Genomic DNA, 6142 nt, shown 5'->3' on the forward strand with positions numbered 1-6142 from the left:
TGACACGTTTACTGGCCATGAGAAAGAAATCTACTGTTGCTGGCTAATTTCTTTCCAGTAGGGGATGACCATGGGTTGGCTGGATGTGTCGCGTCCACAAATGCTGCAGAATTCTGTCCCTGACTGTGAGGTTGACGCTAGTACCGCAACTCAGTTTGATGGAAGGAGCCAGAATTTCCTGGACAATAATGTAGGCCTTAAGTCTGGAAGTGCTGGGGGTCTAGCTGTGGCTGGGGAAGGCAGCCAAGCTTTGATGATTCATTCTGAACTTGTGGACTCAGAAAGACGTATCATGGACTGGGCTACACAGTTGTCTGACTCAAGTCCCATCCTGACAGGGTCAGCACCCATTTGTCCCAGTCTTTCGTGTCTTCTCCTCATTTAGCCAGCAGGTGTCATCCCATCCTATCCTCCTTGTTCTCAGTTCTCAGTGTGTTTCCCCTGTTCCCCAGATGGTTACAAGGCTCAATGAGCTAAGTGTGCAGCTACCTATAAACCCCCTCAGTTGTATGTTAAAATCCCGCCTTTGTTTTTGTTGATTTTGTTCCCTAGTGATTCATTTGTATCAGTTCTTTTAGTTCCTGTCTTTTGTGATTTGTAGTGCGTTTTTGCTTTGTGCCTGTGGTTGTCTTTTTACCCGTGTGCTATTCCCCTAGTGTTAGATTCTGTTTCCTAGTTTCATGATTTAGTTTTATTAGTTTCACCTGTTGCCTGTTTTACCAGCCCTTGTTTCCACCTGTCCTGCATTATTCTTGCTAGCCCTCTGTATTTACGTTCCTGATCCTGTTCTATTCCTTGTGGAGTCATTGTTGTTAAAGATGTTCTTCGTGATTGTGGTTTTGCTTGTTTTGATTCCTTGTCTGTTCCTTGTGTAACTAGCTTTGTACGGTTAGTTACTTTTGTACCTCTTTTCAGTTCTGATCCCTTGTGGTCTGTTTTGTTTTGTAGCATTCTCAGTTTTTCTGTTCCTGTAAAAAAAAACCCTGTGGAGCCACAAGTGGATTATCCATCTCCTTTTTTGCTTGGGCCATGCCTCGCCCTTTGATGGAAACCCCTGAGTTTGTGACACACCCTGCTGGTATTGGTGACACAGCGCAATCTTTGTGTGATCACCAGCTTTTAGGTGGGCCCAGTGGCTGTTCAGGTATACGGATGTCATTTGGGTTGAAGTATGGTCATCTAGTCAGGCCAGTGAGTAGGCTAATACAAACCATGTCCAGGCAGGATGTTGTTCAGTATAAGATTACTCTTAAATCTGTTTGCAAGTCAGTTTTGCATGCTTTCATTGTTTAGGGAGTGGAAGGTGGACACTTCTTTTGTTCCTTTGGCAGAGTGGCAATACGATGTGTAACTCTGTTTAGTCATTTTTGCTTGCACTGTGGAAGAATGTCCGAATGTGGATTTCAGGGTCTGGTGGAGTGTAGGAAGGCACTCCATTGTCAGTAGTTGGACTGAGGGATAGCATTGCCCTCATACCACTTCATCCTTCCTAAAGATATCTTTGTGTTGGTTTGCTGATGCTGACCCCCTTTTTTTTGTTTTGTAAATGCTTGCGTGAGCACACATTCTATACAATTCAGTGGGACTGAGTGGAACTGCACCTTGGCATGTACTTTTCTTTTACTATTGTTTGCCATTTTCTCATTTTTGGTGATTACATATGCCGATAAATGGTTGATTTTTAAGTGCAATCTTACTAGCAGCAATATCCTTGCCTGTGAAGTCCTTTTTGTGCAAAGCAATAATGCAGGTAACCATTAACAAAGGATAAACAATGATTTCCAGCACCACCCTCCTTATAAAGGAAAAACAGAGTGATCATCAGCCTTGTCCTCATCAACACTATCACCTATGTTAACGAGAGAATCGCTGAAATGTAATGGAAATGGGTTTTTGGGATTAAGTTCATTTTCATGGCAAAGAGGGGCTTTACAAGTAATTGTAATTCATCTGGTCACTCTTCATAACATTCTCCAGTATATGCAAAATGCCATCATAAAACCTGAAGCTGCAGACATTGTGAAAATCAATATGTGTCATTCTCAACTTTTGGCCATAGCTGTATATAAATTTGGAAAACCACAATTCATTTTGTATGACTTGATATGTCTAAAGTGGTTCATTACAACTATTCTTCTAATTACATTTCCATAGGTGTATAAAGTTTTGTGCAAGTTAAATTGTTACATTGAGCAATGTCAAAATGATTGAGATAAGGAACATGTACTGATAAGTGTGTTGCTGAACTAACCACACATCAAATCACCTCAGTGATGAGAACATGAGTGCAGCTGTGCGATACCTCAACCACAGCAGTATGAATGAAACAGTGTGAGTTTTTTTTCTTGTGGCTGGAGTGGCAATCCTGCCACCAACCCCCATGTTTTCCCTGTAAGTTAGAGGACCTGCTTGCAGGGCTGGATGTTGATTAATCTCATACCCAGGACAAAGCAATTGCAGATTAAGAGCCTTACTCAAGGGCCCCACAGAGTAGCATCTCTGTGTATTCACAGGATTTGAACTGGCAGCCTCCTAGTTGCTGGCACAGATCCCTAGCCTCAGAATTACCACTCCGTCCACACTAAAATAATTATGCTTTACTAGAACTTGCTGAGGATTTATACATTTGCTTATATAGGACTGTGATCACATAAAATATTGCATGGGAGAAGTTTAAAACAAGATCATTTTCCATGCAATGCTCTGCAATAAAATTTCCATTTTCAGCATGTTTTTATATATTTGCGAGTTTACGGAAGTCACCATCAGCTTCATCAACATGCTGGCCAACCAGATCATTGCCTCAGCCACCATTCGGATCTTTCCCAATCAGAAACTGGATTGACAGATCCATACAGGTAGCATTAAACATACTTCTACATACAACGAAGGTCTAAGCACTGGCGATTTGGGACAGTACAAGAAGGAGTCATACAATGTCCAGCACATAGTCAGAGAGACTAAACACAGGTACTGAGAGCAGGTGGAGTCCCACTTCTAACTTAACGACTCCCACCGCTTGTGGTACAGTCTGCGCACAATTACGGACTTTAAAGTTAAAAACTCCACAGCTCTGAGCGATGTCTCCACATCTGCTGACGAACTAAACTTCATACAAAATAAACAGCAAGCCGTCCACCGACAGCCTGCCAGTGCAGCGCAGGGACACCAGGGGTGAACTCCCAGTGTCTGACGGCGCACGACGTGCACATGAGGGCCCTGCAGTGAGTAAACACCAGGAAAGCTGTGGGAGCGGATGGCATCCCCAGACGTGTACTGCGGAACTACGCTAACCAGCTAGCCGTTGTGTTCACCCATATTTTCAACTAGTCTCTGGCTCAGTCTGTCGTAGTGGCGTGTTTAAAAAAAATCCTCAATTGTCACGAATACAAAGAGTAACAAACCCTCGAGCCTCAATGTCTATCACCCTGTGGTCTTAACATCCCTTGTCATGAAGGTGCTCGAGAGACTTATGAACTTCATTTGTTCTTCCATTCCTAACACCATCTATCCACTGCAGTTCGCCTACTGTGTGCTTCAAGCTCTGTTTGTGGATTACTTCTCTGCTAGTAAGGTAGGACTCTGTTTGCTTTCTGTTTACTGTCGGCTGAAACTGTTGTTGTGTGTAGTTTCTGGCAATCAAGCGTAGTTTCGGTCTCCCTGAACTGTTGTTGTTGTGTGTAGTTTCGGTCTCCCTGAAGGTGTTAATTAGGGGGCAGGGCTTACTGAGTTTAAATTGAAGGTGACTCAATTTAACCACATTTCCTATGTGAAATTTGCTGATGACACAGTAATGCTCGGCCTCATCTCCAACAAGTCAGCCTACTTGAAGGAATTGGAGAACCTGGAAAGTTGGTGTCAACATAACAGCCTCCTACTGAACGTCATCAAAACAAAGAAGCTGATTGTGGACTACAGGAGGCAGCAGGGCTCTTACATACCTGTCCACATCAATGGTGCTACAGTGGAGAGGGCGTCCACCTACAGGAGGACCTCACCTGGTCCACACATGCACGTATTCTGGTCAGCAAGGCGAGGCAGCAGCTCTATCATCTCAGGCAGCTGAGGAGGTTTAAGGTCTCTCCTGCTGTCCTTAAGGCTTTCTACTCGGCTGCCATAGAGAGCATCCTGACCATGAGCAGTTCCCGAATCACGATGTGAACTGCTCTGCCCAGGAACGGAAAACCCTGCAGAAAGTGGTTAGAGCAGCTGAGTGCTGCACCAGATCTGCCTTGCCCTCTTTGCAAGACATCTACAACAGCCACTGTAGGACCAGAGCAACAAATATCTCCAGTGATCCATCCCACCCCAGTAACTCTGAATTCAGGCAAATGCTTCCGCAGCCTTATGACCAAAATGGAAAGGTCAAGGAGAAACTTTTCCCCCCAGGTCATAAGGCTCCTAAACCAGGACAATACTCAATGCCTCGAGGTACTGCTGTTAAAATTGTTGTCACATACCTTAGGCCTCTTGCTCATTGCACTTATATGCGTATTGTGGAATCTATCACTTATGTATAGATTACGTACAGCTGTTCATATTTTTCTTATATTATTTTTTTATATTTGTGACCCATCACCACGAAATGAGTCTTGTGGGTGAAATTCTACCAGTGCGACTTAAGACTTATTTCATGGTGACGGGTCACATTTTATCATGCACAGCTGCTCGGAGTGACCAGGGTTACATTCCATTACGTGCTGTATGTGTACAACTGTGTACATGACAAATAACTCTCTAGAATCCGTTAGACGTTTCTTGTAGTTGGTCACCAGGTTTGCACACAGCACAGCAAGAATTTCAATCCACTCCTCTTTGCAGATCTCTTCCAAATCTTTGTTTTTAGGCTATCACTTAGATGCACGGAGCTTGAGTTCCCTCCAAGGATTTTCTATGGAATTAACTTCTGGAGACTGGCTAAGTTATTCCATTCTTCTTGAACCACTCCTTTGTTGCCTTGGCCATAGGCCTAGGGTTATTGTCTTACTGGAAGGCCCAACCGCAATGCATTTTCAATGCTCTCACTAAAGGAAGGAGGTTCTCATCCAAGATTTCATGATACGTGATCCCTTGGATGCAGTGCAGCTGTCCTATACCCTTGGCAGAAAAACAGCCCCCAAAACATAATGCTTCCACCTCTGCGTTTGACGGTAGAGAAGGTGTTCCTGGGGTTGTAGTCAGCATTCTGCTGCTTGCAGGGCGGGATATTGATTAATCTCATACTCAGCATTCTGTCCCTCCAAAGCAAGTACAGCTGATGCCAAACAGCTCAATTTGGGTTTCACCCGACCACATCACATTCTTCCAAGCTGCATTAGAATTAATCAGGTATTCATTGTCATACTTCAGACTGGGCCCTCTGGAGCGGGGTTCCTTTACGAGCACTGCAGAATTTCAAACCACAACTGCGTAGTGTGTTACCGACGATTTTCCAGAGTGCAAACCTTTCTCTTAAGACATTCCTTGGTAGCTGGAATGCTTTGGATTGTTGTCTTGTTGCATAATCCATTTCCATCCCAATGACTGATTCCATCATGACTGATGGCAGGAGATTCTGGTCAAGAATTTGTTGATAGGCCTAGGGATTCATGGTTCCCTGGATAATATGGAGTCATCCAAGTTCGAAGGCAGAACATCACATGGGAGGAGGTTCTTTTCTTGATATGCAGTGTTGACTTTTCTCCAAATGCAGCGCCTGTGATCGTGGCCAAATAATTCAATTTTGTACTCATCAGTCCAGAGAATGGACTTCCAGAGGACCTCTGGTTTGTCCAAGTGGTCTCTGGCAAAGATTAAACGGCCAACTTTGTTCCTGAGAGGCTTCATTCTAGCAACTCTCCCATGAACGCCATGTCTATTCATTTTTCACCTGATTGTAGGAGCATGTATTTATCCCAGATGCTGCGAGACAGGTCTACAACTCTCTGGAGGTGATGTGTGGGTTGGCCTTTACCTCAATTATTTTTCTGGTGCTTCTTTTCTGGTGCAAGTTCTGATGGCTGTCCACTTCTGGGTACAGCTGCAATGATGCTGAATGCCCACCATTTGTAAATTATTTTTCTTGCAGGGGATTGACGAAGCTGGAACCTTCTGGAGATGATTCATGTTCACCAAATTTAAGCAGAAACTAGTACATATTGCA

Source organism: Brienomyrus brachyistius, chromosome 1 (assembly GCF_023856365.1).
Source record: "Brienomyrus brachyistius isolate T26 chromosome 1, BBRACH_0.4, whole genome shotgun sequence".
Classification (NCBI taxonomy): Eukaryota; Metazoa; Chordata; class Actinopteri; order Osteoglossiformes; family Mormyridae; genus Brienomyrus; species Brienomyrus brachyistius.